Consider the following 14362-nt stretch of genomic DNA (forward strand, 5'->3'; position numbering starts at 1 on the left):
TGTGTTCGTGATCATACAAAGTGGGTTTCTCCTCGGGGAGAACCCTTTGGTCCTGAGCCACCACTACAAAGGTCTCATGTTCAGCAGGCCAAAGGGTATCACATTGGACGCCGCTGCCATGAGGCCTAACAGTCTCTGAAACTGTTTCACAGTGCGTGATTGGCCTAGCTTTAACTTTTTCGTGGCTGTGAGGATGGCAGCTACACGAGCGGGTGACAGAACGGCTCGCATCGTGACTGAATTCCAAACCACACCAAGAAAAGTGGTTCTCTGTAGTGGAGAAAGCACTCTCTTCTTGGCATTGAGTCTCAACCCCAATTTCTGCTTGTGTGCGAGGACGACATCTCGATGCCAAACCACCAACTGCTCTGACTCCGCTAGAATCAGCCAGTCGTCTATGTAGTTCAAAATGCGTATGCCCTGCAGCCTGAGCGGGGCCAGAGCTGCATCTACGCATTTGGTGAACGTGCAGGGTGATAGAGCTAGCCAGAATGGAAGCACCTGATATTGGTATTCTTTGCCCCCGAAAGAAAACCTCAGGTACTTCCTGTGCTGAGGGAGGATGGAGACATGGAAGTATGCATCTTTTAGATCTATCATGACAAACCAGTCCTCGGATCTGATTTGAGTCACGATCTGTTTGAGTGTCAGCATTTTGAACTTGAGTTTCTTGACTGCACGATTCAACTGACGGAGATCTAGTATAGGACGCAACCCCCCATCCTTTTTCGGAACAATGAAGTAACGGCTGTAGATACCCTGTCGGTGAATACACCTGCTCTATAGTTTTCTTTCGCTAATAGAGTTTCCACTTCTTGCTCCATTACCAGAGCCTGCTCGGGATGCACTAATGTGAGCAACACCCCGTTGTAACTTACATTTTACATTTGGCAGACGCTTTTATCCAAAGCGACTTACATTGCATTATCCTATACATTTATACATAGGTATGTGCAATCCCCTGGGATCGAACCCACAACCTTGCGTTGTTAACGCAATGCTCTTACCACTGAGCTACAGGAAAGCTTCAAATGTAAAATCTTCAATTTCCCTTAACTCGATGCTCAGAACATCCATCTCCTCGGAGGTGGACAGCTGCAGCACCGTAATATACAATTTATTTCCTCAAAATGTAATGTCAAGTCAAGTCACCTTTATTTATATAGCGCTTTTTACAATACAGATTGTTTCAAAGCAGCTTCACAGTGATAACATGAAAATAATACAACAAAGTTTGTTTCTAGAAGAAAATTGCGTCATCATCCACCTCAAGTAAGGCAGATCAATAATATTGTTGAATATTAAATGTCCCCAACTAAGCAAGCCAAAAGCCAAGGCAACAGTGGCAAGGAACCATAACTCCATCAGGCGACAGAATGGAGAAAAAAACCTTGTGAGAACCCAGGCTCAGTCGGGGGCCAGTTCTCCTCTGGCCAACGAGCGAACAGTGTATGATGATGATACAGGCAGCATTGCAGGTCAGAAGTTAGATTGGATCAGAACATTCAGAATATTTATCCAGTTCCATCTGGTTGGAAGTCGTAGTCAACACTGTAGCCAACATATTTAATTACTCAAAATTAAATGCAGTAAAAGATCAACCAGACAAGTCAAAACAGTCTGGATGAAAGGCTGAACTTATACATGAATCTAGCATATCATTTAATTCCTGAAAATTAAATGCAGCCAATTTATTTAATTCCTCAAAATTAAACAGTAAAATATCAACCAGACAAGTCAACATAGTCTGGATGAAAGGCTGAACTATATTAAAATAGTTTCAACATACAATAAAATAATCATAAATTCATAGCTTGCAATACAATATGTACTCTTAATCTATGAATTGTCTCAGCCACTCGATTTTTATAGCAGTCTTTTTTCTTTCTTTCTTAATAGATGAGGGTGGTAAGATCTTATTCCCCTGCATCGATGCTCAGCACCTCTACCTCCACAGAGATAGACTGAGGAGGTAGAGGTGTTTTATTTTCTCCTTAAAACTGCAGTGAACCAAAGGCAGTCTCAAAAATGTGATTTGAAATCGCTGGTGTTTCTGACGTCACTAACTACCTTGTAACCAATCACACACACACACAACCATTTGACTAATATGCCACCAACTGTAGATATGAGCCTAATAGCCACCACAGATTTCCAAACCCGACTGCGTTATCTGTCCCATAATTCCTCACTCTCATGTGCGGTGCACACACTAGCCCAAGGTTGATTAAACACTAAACTCCCTCTGGTCTGAACAGGATGGAGAGTGATTACCACAGACTCTTCCTGTTCCTTTACCCGCCACTTTTCTGTACAGCTCAGTTTTACTGTGTACCATCTTAATCACAAAGCAATTAGCGGTCAGCAGGGGTGTATCCACGTTCTTTCAAGGTTTCAGATAAATGGCAATTGTGTTGCATTACACAGGACATTATATTAGTTTTGTTATCATAGTCCATCTTCAAAATACATGGCATGTTTCATTCAAAAACAAATGGAAACACCCACTTGAATGGTCAAACTTGATTATACTGTGAAAAATAGATCTAAAACGCAGAATGACACTCTCTACACAAAATGGTGTATGTCTTTTAAAAGCAGATATTGCACAGGTGTTTTGCCACAGGGTGCTTGTTCTCAAATGTAATGTTCCTGAGCTCGGAGAGCGAGAGAAAACCAACAAGCCGCTTTTTCATTACCAGGCTTGGAAGGATTTATATTCAGACACTCTGAATGTTGAAGCCATTTGAAAATGAGAATAGCGAAGTAATACCTGCAAAAGGCAAAAACCAAAAAAGAGAGAAAAAGAAATCAATTCCATGGAAGAGAGCAGTGATGAAAACACTGAAGGCCAGATTAAAACTCTGGCCTAACAGGGAGTATGAAATGTGAAATTGTATTTACAACACTCAGTGTGAGCAGAATGTTGCTACATTTACATACAGGACAGCATAAGTGCATGCTGTTTTGAAATAATCACATCAAAATTCAAATTATATAAATTTGATTATACAACAGTGAGTTCCCGTCCTATTAGATTGGCTGAGACTCTTTCTGCAGCATACATCGATACGTCAAGTAAATTTACAACAAAATGAATTGAATCATTCATTCAACCAATTCATTCAAAGACATTAATACAGTACATTAATGAAGGAAACAAGTAAGAGACTACGACCTACTTTGCATTCTATTCATCCTAAATAGTATTCAAGATCTTGAATACTTTGTTGATATGATAGTATGCAAATTAAGATGCAGGGAGTGTCTTTATGAGAGAGTCATTGAATCATTAATTTATTCATTCCAAATCATGGATGTGTGACTGGGCCTGTCCCAATGCCAACCTTTGTGGTATTGGCCATTTGAGAGCACATTTTATTAAAGTATTTGTTTTTGTAAAACATTTGCAACTGAAATATATCACTTAATTAGAAGCACCACAATTAAATTGTCGTCTCTTACTATTTCAAGTTACTACTGAAAAAAACATTTAGAATTTTATTTTTAAAGTGCTAAGTATTAAAAATGTGTAAATAAAGCTCTGTAAAAAGTTTACTTGCATTTTTATAACACTATGTTGTAACTGTGTCCCATTGGGTGACCAAAAGTTCTACACACATTTGCGGTCTTTATTGGTCATTGGTCAAATACTGGAAATATGTCATGTACTTTAAGTAGACAAGTGGTAAAGTGCAAAAACTACAAGTGTGGGTTTTGGAACAGGTCCAATGATTTAATTTGTGAACTACATCGCCATATTTAAAAATAGTGAACAATATTTTTTTGCTGTATAACCTTAAAAAGAGTTTACACAAAACTTGAGCAACATGACTGAACACATAGCGATTTTCTCCAAATTCTGTAATACTCCAGAAGACACTTTCTGCATTTACTGCCAGTCTTTAAATGTGTGGATACAGCAGAGTCAAAGTGAGACAAATGGTCTGATGTCTGCCGCACCAGCGTTTGACCCATCTGACAGATGGCTCGCTCTCTCTCTCTCTTTCCATCGCAAACTTGGCGAGCAGAAAAGAGCTCACTAGAGAGGACACTAGGGTCAGTGCTTTTGCTCTCAGACTTTTATCTGTCTGGATTCAGGCCAGATCCCGTTCAGGTGACCTTCTCAGCCGGGAAGCCAGGCCTTTCTCACCGGGCTTTGATCCTTATATGGTCCCCTCCGGCATCTTGCCCTCTTCTGGATCCTCCCAGCCATCACAAAGTCACAATTTCAGCAACTTTTTTTGCCACCGTAGCCTCAGCAGGATAGTGTTTCCTCCCAGGAGAGGGCAAGAAAAAGTGGATTATTGGAGCAGAGCAGGACCCGTGGGGCCCAGGTCGCATTTTCCTGGTCATCTGTCTTCTTAGAGTCGCTGCCATGCAGTAAGTTTAGGTAGAGGCTGACTCTTTAAGATAATTTTTTCCAGTTTGTGTTGTAATGGTTGGTGGTTGCATTTTGTGAAGGTTCTTGATTATCCCATACAGCTGTATGATTGGGAGCAGGTGTGGACCTTTTGGCGTGCTTGTAGATCTGTGACCCCGCAGTTTGGCAGCACTGTCAGGTATCAGCCAATGCTGCTCATCGTCTGGCATTAAATAAATCAAGCTGTCAAAAGGGTCTGTCATTAACATCACACTTTGTTGTCCATCACTGATGCAGAGGTGACACTTACACACACATACAGATGCTCATTCAAAAGCAAAAGTGAGAGTGACAAAGTATCTGTCAGTCATCTGTGGAAGGAAGCACCTTGAGGAACCATAATGAGAAATAGCATTGCATTTACATTACATAAAAAAAATAAAATAAAAAAACCCCACACCTGACGAGTACATTTTAAAAGCAACAAAAAAAGATATTTAAGTTATTTTCTCATATAATTAACTTTGCCTAAGACATCAGGAATATCTAAATAAATAAATTAGCAATTATTAATAATAATATTTTTCAATATTTTATACGAACTAATACACTTAAATGTATAACATACTGTATATAAATATATAATAAATAAATAATAAAAGTTTTTGAATATTAATAAAGCTTATTTACAACACATTAGTGATTATATAGTTTCACTGAAGATGTGAAATAATACAAAAAAACTGGCAAAGTGGATTTTAAATGCAACAACATTTTTAAAAGCACAAAGCACATTTTATTCTTAGAATAAAAATCATGTTAAAAAAGCTTATTTATTAATACTTTTATAATAATACATTTAAATATGTTATTTTATTATAATATACAATAAATTCATATTGTTTGTGAATATTAATAAGCTTAACAATACATTGACATTTGCGCTCATGTTACAGTTTACTTAAGTCTTGTCTATAAACTATGTAATAAATGTGCAATTATTTTGTGTTCATTTACACACTGTTATTGTTAATATAATTAATTATAGTTTAATTTAGTTTTAAATTATCACTATATTTCTCACTGTAAAGCACTATGGATCAACTGGTTGTGTATAATTGTACTCTATAAAGTTTGACTTCACTTGACTCCAATTAATAAGTAATAGCAATGTGTAAAATAATCCCTAATGTAACGTGTTACACCCCCAAAAATATAAAAATAACGGCAACTACAGCAACAAAAGTGTCACATTTTTCTGTAAACAATCTGAGCTCATATAGATTAAAATTTTATATGACAGCAGCAGGGTCTCCTGGATGGATTCGGCAGCACACTGCGTTTTCCCAACGTCACTCAATCGATCACTTCCAGCGGAGATTAAGAGCGCTAAGCAATTACACTTTAAATTCTCATGCTTTTCTAGCAGGTGTTAATTCACAGCGCCGGGTCCGGATCGATACATCAGTGCAGATAATGGCCATCTTCCCCCTCCCCCTGCTGTCCTGCACGTCATCAAAGTGAAGAATGATCTCGCTCTTTAAATCCACTCCAGCCACTCTCTCTTACTTTACATGCGCAGAGAAACTGTCTGTTAATGACCTTGTTGATTGAATAAGGCCTTTGCATGGCTCTTGGTGTGGAAGGATCAACTGTGTTTTCTTTTTTGAGTAGGCACAGGTATCGGTTGCAATAAAGCCAGACAAGGTCAGAGGGCGAGAAGCGCAGCTCTAATGAACCTGGGGTGTAATTATCAGTAAAGATCAGGTCCCTGTCTGAGGGTCAGAGAAGGCCGACCTCAGAAGGAACGGAGGGCCGTTAGTCTCCATTAGTCAGTGTTTTACTCGGAAAAAGAAGTGTGGCTTGATTAGAGATTCAAAGAGCAGCGTAAGGCATCTCAATCCCGACCCTGCCAAAGCTCTCCACTCTTAATGAATAGAACTGAGAGTCCTCATCTTTTTCTCGAAGTTAGCTTTTGTGCGTGTGTTCTTCTTGATGGAACACTTGACTCAGCTGTGCTGTTATGACAAGAGCATTGTTTGGCCGATTATGCTGACAAACTGTCCACAGCTCTCAACAAATTCACAAAGCTCAGACAATTCTCAACACATAAATTATGCTATGTAAAATCAACTGTTTTGATACCTGCTACCTACTTAAAACCCTGTGAATTTGTTTGAGAAGCGCAGTTTTCTTTTCTGAATTTACTTGTTTCCTATTTTCACAGGATGTGTGGGTGGGACATATTGAAAGGCAGTAGGTTAGGTTAGCTGAATAGGTAATAGGTAATTTGTTATTTGCTAGTCAGCTGTGAATGGGCAGGAACATTCTCATTCTACAGGATGAATCAGCAATATTTTTGGTCCAAAATATTCACATTGTGAGATACGAAGACTATTTGAAATAATGATGAGAAATAATGATGAGAAATAAAGTCATTTGTGAGATAACATTCTGAGATTAAGTTACAAGTGATATATAAAGGAGCAACTGTGAAATAAAAGGTTGCAATAACAGATAAAAAGATGCAATAACAGATAAAAAGATGCAATACATAATAACAGACACAATTATGCAATAACAGATGCAATTTTGAGATTGCAAGTGTGAAAAAGTTGCAACAGTAATAGTCGCAATTATGAGTTTAAGTCGAAAACTCAAAACGTCAGATATAAACGTACAAATATGAATAAAAGTTGCAATTGTGAATTAAAGTGGCAATTGTGAGATATAAGATTGCAATTACAAGATAAAAAGTTACAATCAAGATACAAAGTCACAACTGTGAGTTGCAAGTGTGATGAAGTCACAACTGTGAGATATAAGGTCGCATTTGAGACATATTGTGAAGAAAAGTCACAATTGGTAGATACAGTAGTTACAATTGTGATATATGAAGTGACAACTGCAATTAAGTTGCAATTGTGATAAAGTCCAAATTATAACATGTAATTTGCAATTGTGAAATGCAAGATTTGAATTACAAGATAAATAGTAGCAATTATGAGATATTGAGTTACAAGCGTGAGAGAAAGGGCCCTATTTTAACGATCTAAGCGCATGATCTAAAGCGCACGGTGCAAGTTGACTTAGTCCGAATCCACTTTTGCTAGTTTAACAACGGGAAAAATGGTCGGCGCGCCAGGCGTATGGTCTAAAACGGTTGTCCCTATTCTCATAATGAGTAATGGGTGTGTTTTGGGTGAGTCTCATCTCACATTCCCTTTAAATGCCAGTTGCGCTCGCGCCATGGCAGATTCGCTATTTACATGACGGAATTTGATAGTGGAAAGACCGAACACGTCTCCAGAGCACAAACGGAACTGCTCGTGCGCGAGGTAAAAGTGTGCAAGCAGACCGTCAACGGGACAAGCTGGATTCCACCATATCTTTATGTACACTATAATAATCTCTTACATTGTAATCCTTTCATTTAAAATATTTGGCATGTTTGTGTGCTGCTGTGCATCCCTGTGTGTTTAATAAGCAGAGTGTACGCGCGTTGTGGACCCGCCTATAGGCGCACATTAGTAATGCGCTCATTAAATAACAAAAATAATAATAATATTGCGCCATTTACTTTAGACCAGGTTTCAGTTGGTCAATGGCGCAGTCTATCTCTGTTGCCTCTAAATAGCAACACGCCAACAATACACCAGAACACACCTCGTTTTCAGACAGCACGCCAGCATGCTATTTAAACAATGTGGCGCAGGACATGAAAATGATAACTGTGTCGGACTGAAACTAGCAAAAAACACTTGCGTCGCGCTTGGCGCTGCATTGCGCTAGGTGTAAGATAAGGCCCAAAGTGATAAGGTCACAACTGAGATAAATGGTCACAAAAATGTGATAAATTCATAATTGTGAGATAAAAAAATCACAACTGTGATACATAAAGTCACAATTGTGAGACACATTTTTTAGATATATACTTGCAATTGTGAAGAAAATTCGCAATTGTGAGCAGTTGCCAACTAATTTTCAGGAGAAGATGCTAAAGGTATGTCGGTTTTTTGCTAAAAGTTGCTAAATTACATTGTGATGTCATTGCGTGATAGTATCTTGACGTAGCCACAACGCAAAACTGCATCATTAAGTAAAATACACAATGAGGTTATTATTATTATAAAATATGATTTGAAATATGTTAATTTAGATTTGCTCATAAATGATGTCATTTGTTATCAGCTCCATTCTGTTTAATTGTATCAAAGCATTTTGTTTTTGTAAACAAACCACCAGAGAAATACATTAATGTCTTTTAATAAAATGTTTAAAAACGTTTTCAAGACAATATCAACCGTAGGGTTTAATATGGAGTTGGCCCACCCTTTGCAGCTATAACAGCTTCAACTCTTCTGGGAAGGCTTTCCACAAGGTTTAGGAGTGTGTTTGTAGTAACTTTACAATATTACAACTTACATTTGCACAAAACAAAAGGGTGCGAATGCACACGCAAACAGCCATGATGAAGGTGTAAAATGGTCCCAAACATAACTCTGGGGCTCGCTTTACATGTTTCGTGGTACGCACACGCATGAACCTGCTTAGGTTTTATCGATTAAATGTATTATCGACAATTAATCAATCGTCGATTAATCGTTAACATCCCTATTTAGTTGTAAGGAAATTTCACGAATGGACTTATTGCAACCTATCATGGTACCACGCTTGAATTCACTGAGCTCCTGAGAGCGACCCACTCTTTCACAAATGTTTGTAGAATCAGTCTGCGTGCCTACAGTAGGTGCTAGATTTGATACAACTGTGGCCACGGAAGTGATTAGAACACCTGAATTCAATGATTTGGAGGGGTGTCTCAAGACTTTTGGCACTATAGTGTATGAGCCACAATTGTAACGTATAAAGTTGCCGTTGTTGGATAATTTCGCACTATAAGAGCACAATTACAATATAAAAAGTATGAGATGTATCGCCACAACTGTGAGACGTAAAGTCGCATTTATGATATATAATCTCGCAAATGGGAAGAAAAGTCACAATTGTTATATCTAAATTTGCAGTTGTGAGATATAAGGATTTATAATCACAACTGTGAGATTTAAATTCACAATTACTTTTGTATCCTAATTCTTTACTCGGAGGCAGAAACATCTTCCATAAGAGACAGAGAGACATATATAGAAAGAGCAAGCAAGAGGAAAAATGAAAGTCCGTGTTTATTGGTGCAGAGTTGCTCTAAACCTGACCCGTCCTCTCTGCGGGCACCTGACTCACAGGTAGAGCTGTTTCAGAGTTATTCTGTCCAGGTGCTCAGAGGACTGTGTGCTCATGGATTCTGACAGCTCCGTCCTTGCAGGCTGCCACTGATGTTCATTATTTCAGACTTCCATCAGACGCCCAACAGTCACAATACCTCCCCTTGCCTCAGATAAGCACTAAATGCTGCATTAAAACATTGTTATTAGGTGAGAAGCGAATGACACCATAAATATGCAATTAATCTTCAGAACTGGGGCAAAGTTTAATTGCGACTAAACAAACAGACAGACAGAATATGCAAATGCAGAAATAATATGAGAGCGGTGTAGTCGTAATTATGAAGTTACACATAATGGTAATTAAAAAGCTTGCATCCCGCAATGCCCTTGCTGGTTTTATAGTGTCGCATGCCACCGCTCCTGATTGGGTTTGTGTATGAAGCTGTACAATTTTATTCCACATGTCTGGAAGATCATACATACATAATCATATACATTGTTGTTGTTTTTTAAGTGGGTGTTGATGAGCTTATAAAGTCATTTTCAACTCTTGAAGTGTATCTCGTACGTGTGCGTTTCGCAGGGCTTCTATCAAATGCACCGTGACAACCTGTCATGCTCTGCATTAACGGCCCCCAGCAAAACAGAAGGGCTCATTCTACATCAGTGGTGCTTACGGAAAGAGAGAAAGAGTGAATGTGTGTGTGTGTGTGTGTGTGTGTGTGTGCGTGTGTGTGTGTGTGTGTGTGTGTGTGTTTGTGTGTGAGAGTGTCTGTATACAACAGAGAGATGTGGAAATGGGAAAAAAGGACAGAAATCGGCTTGAAGAGAACAGAACGGATTAAAAAAAGTGGAAATGGGCAGTAGACTCTCGCACAATATTAGCAAAAGATGAAACATTTGTGAGTGTTTTTCTGCTCTTCTGACCCTGCAAAATTGGGTCTAAAGCTGTGTGTGAACGGCCCCGTATGTGTGTATGTGGTGAATAAGCCCCGCATTTGACATGTTAAAAGGGATGTTCTTTACTAAGAGTCTTGTTGGGCCTGACATAACTGGGACGTAGTTCTCCTTGTCAAAGCTAATAATCAATTCCCATGCTGGGATAATCTGACAGCACACTCCCACTAATAGTGCCACTGTCTACACACAGCTACATATCTCCCAACAATCATTCTTTAATCTAACACAAAATTAGCTAATATACGTCTTCACCGAATCACCGCCTGTTCAAATTAAATATATTAAGGGATTTTCAGCACATATTTTTTGTTTGTTTACCCTTCAGGTGGAAAGAGGTGGTAATTTTTTGTGTAAGAGAAGCATCATCCCCTTGAGAGTTTTGGACTAAGTGGATTTTTAATGCAAAAAAAAGAGAGCTTTGATTATAAAGTGGCATGATTATAAAGGGGGGGAAAAACAAGACATGTTGCATGTTGCAAGACTAAAATGCATGTTTTAGCTGTTTTAACTGAAAGCAACTTGCGTCTTAAAATATTTTTAAAAAATTGTCTCAAGATGCACACCAGTTTTTTTATGGCACATTTAAAAAAAAAAGCTACTTAAATGTCCTAATTGAACTAAGGCCTAATCCAGGTTTATTCTAAACCCTTTCTGTGAAACCAGGCCTATATCTTCAGGAGCAAATCACCTGTTTGTTTAATCTAGAATGTGTTTTAACATGATTTTGACAGTTGGTGTCACATTTTTTTCCCCACTTATACACTTTCAGTCTGGATTCAGACCGCATCATAGCACTGAAACTGCGCTCATTAAAATCACAAATGATTTACTTTTAGCTTCTGACCAAGGCTGTATCTCAATACTAGTTTTACTTGATCTTAGTGCTGCGTTCGATACTATAGATCATACATTACTCTTAGATCGACTACAAAATTATACTGGTGTTCAAGGACAAGCACTAAGCTGGTTCAAATCATACCTATCTGACCGCTACCATTTTGTCTATTTAAATGGAGAAAAATCGATCATAACTCCAGTAAACTATGGAGTGCCGCAGGGATCTGTATTAGGCCCTCTGTTATTTTCCATATATATGATGCCACTTGGAAATATTATAAGGAAACATGGAATTAGTTTCCATTGTTATGCTGATGACACTCAAATATATATTTCATCACGGCCGGATGAAAACGCTAAATTTTCCAAATTGACAGAGTGTGTTAAAGATATAAAAGATTGGATGACGCGTAATTTTCTTTTATTAAATCCAGACAAGACAGAGGTAATACTTATCGGTTCAAAAAAACGCCCACAAAACCTCGCACAATACAACTTTAACATCATAAGATGTCCTGTTACTTTATCCTCTACAGTAAAAGACCTGGGTGTTATACTCGATTGCAACCTGTCTTTTGAAAATCATATTTCATATGTTACAAAAACAGCCTTTTTCCACCTTAGAAACATTGCTAAACTACGTAATATGCTATCAGTTTCTGATGCAGAAAAGTTAGTTCATGCATTCATGACCTCGAGACTGGATTACTGTAATGCTTTATTAGCTGGTTGTCCTGCATCCTCAATAAACAAACTACAGTTAGTCCAAAATGCCGCCGCTAGAGTTCTTACGAGATCAAGAAAATATGATCATATAACACCGATTTTATCATCACTGCATTGGTTACCTATAAAGCTCCGTATTAATTATAAGATATTGCTACTGACTTACAAAGCCCTAAACGGCTTAGCTCCAGTCTATTTAACGGATCTTCTATCACCCTATAATCCATCGTGCTCTTTAAGATCACTAAATTCAAGGCTTTTGGTCATACCTAGGATATCCAGAACCACCAAAGGAGGGAGAGCATTTTCACATTTGGCTCCAAAACTCTGGAATAGTCTTCCTGATACTGTTCGTTGCTCAGACTCGCTCTCCCAGTTTAAAACTAGATTAAAGTCGCATCTCTTCAGCCAGGCATTCATATAATCCTACAGTTCAAACTACAATCCGGCCTCTAGCTCATAAATGCCAGAGGAGAACTGGCCCCCGACTGAGCCTGGGTTCTCCCAAGGTTTTTTTTCTCCATTAGGTCACCTGGTGGAGTTTTAGGACACCATTAGGTCACTTGATGGAGTTTTTCGGTTCCTTGCCACTGTTGCCTTTGGCTTGCTCAGTTGGGGATATTTTGGGGATATTTAATTTAATCTTATCAATCAATAAATTCCTCTTGAAACAAACTTTGTTGTATTATTTTAATTTAATACTGTGAAGCTGCTTTGATACAATCTGTATTGTGAAAAACGCTATACAAATAAACTTGACTTGACTTGACTATTATGTTATGTATTTACAGTAGCTGATCTAGCTACAAACCTTTCTACAGCCAACAGAGCGGTTACGACTAGCAATCCAGTTTTGGTTAGTTTAAGATTTAAGTTGGTTAGATTTTGGTTAGTTTTTGAGATTTAACACAAAAGTAACTCACAAAACGAACTGTGCTTGTTTGAATGAGATCATTTAAATATATAAATATTTTTGGCACACAGAACTATTTTTTGTTTGCTTACCCTTCAGGCAGAGAGAGGTGGTCATTTTTTTAAAGTGGATTTTTAATAATAATAAAAAATAATAATAAATGCATTTATTGCTTTAACCATTCATACTGGTATGCTGGACTGGTTTCCCAACCTGGACAAGCCTGTGTTTAGAGAAAAGTGCTAAAAAATCTTTAAAACCAGGCAACAGACTCCTTAAAACCAGCAAACCAGCTTTCGTTGTTTTTTTTTTAAGAGATTTAACAAAATTACCAAATTTGTGTCTTCCCTGCCAGTTTGAATGAAATATTTTAAACATATATTAACTTTTTCGCCACAAAGAACTTCATATATTTTGTTTGTTGTTTACCCTTCAGGTGGAGAGAGAAGGAGAATGTATGTTTTTGCTCTTCCATTAATAACTTTGCCTAAACGACTTCTAAAAAGTCAGACGACAGGAGGGCGAATGCTCTCCAAATTTAGCCACTCTCTCTTTGGCACATGTGAAGGATGTGAACCCCATGCACACTCGCTGACAGATTTTAGTAGGGCGACACAAATTGTGTGAGTGTGTGTGTAATAGAGAGAGATGAGGTGGTGACAAACAGTGTGTGTGCTGCAAGTGTGTGTGGGGTGTGACTATGTGCATAAGCGCACTCGTGTGTGACAGCAGCAGTGTGTTTGAGTCCGTCCCCGCAGGTCCTCCCTCAGGTCTCCGTCAGGCTCAGCCGACAGAGTCGTTACTCATAAAGACAGTATTATTATCAAGCAGAAGATGAGTATATATCCAGGCCAGAGCACACATGAGGGAAGCAGTCACTTCCTCCACATCTTGTATAATCACTCGATTTTCTCGATTTCATGAAGAAGACACACAGCAAGGCTTCATAAATCAGCATACACTCACTCAAACACTCCTGCAGCTGTTTACATTTAGTCCTCTGATGAATAATAATATTGTGTTGGCTTACACAAAGACCAGACATGATCAGGATAGAGTTCAGACAGCATAATGCAAATGGTTGTAGCATCACACAGTGGAAAACAAAGGCTTGCATGTAATTTATGTAAAGTGTCTATCGGATGCGCAGTGTGGAATCTTGTTTTATGAATACTGTGAATTCGGACATACTACTCATTTTTACCTTCTACTATATAGTAAGGAAGCAAGTATATTCGGATGTCGGAGCGCCTATGCCTAACTGACGCCATAGGTCACATGACAAAGTCAACATGGAGGATGTAGTACATCCAGAATTCATTCTTACTATGCATATTC

The 14362-nt window shown here is 38.4% G+C and overlaps 1 protein-coding gene and 1 long non-coding RNA gene across 4 annotated transcripts in view; one reads left to right on the top strand and one right to left on the bottom strand.

Moving 5' to 3' along the window:
* tafa1b (TAFA chemokine like family member 1b) overlaps positions 1-14362 on the bottom strand; it is a 167518-nt gene that overhangs the window by 13229 nt on the left and 139927 nt on the right. The gene's annotated exons all lie outside the window — the stretch shown is intronic.
* The window catches only part of LOC309488218, a 513708-nt gene continuing 500486 nt past the window's right edge, over positions 1141-14362 (top strand). Inside the window, exon 1 of the long non-coding RNA XR_014202060.1 lies at positions 1141-1307. This is a non-coding gene — a long non-coding RNA (uncharacterized lncRNA). The remainder of the gene's footprint in view (positions 1308-14362) is intronic.

This window comes from Leuciscus leuciscus (assembly GCF_965113295.1).
Source record: "Leuciscus leuciscus genome assembly, chromosome: 23".
In the NCBI taxonomy this organism is placed as follows: domain Eukaryota; kingdom Metazoa; phylum Chordata; class Actinopteri; order Cypriniformes; family Leuciscidae; genus Leuciscus; species Leuciscus leuciscus.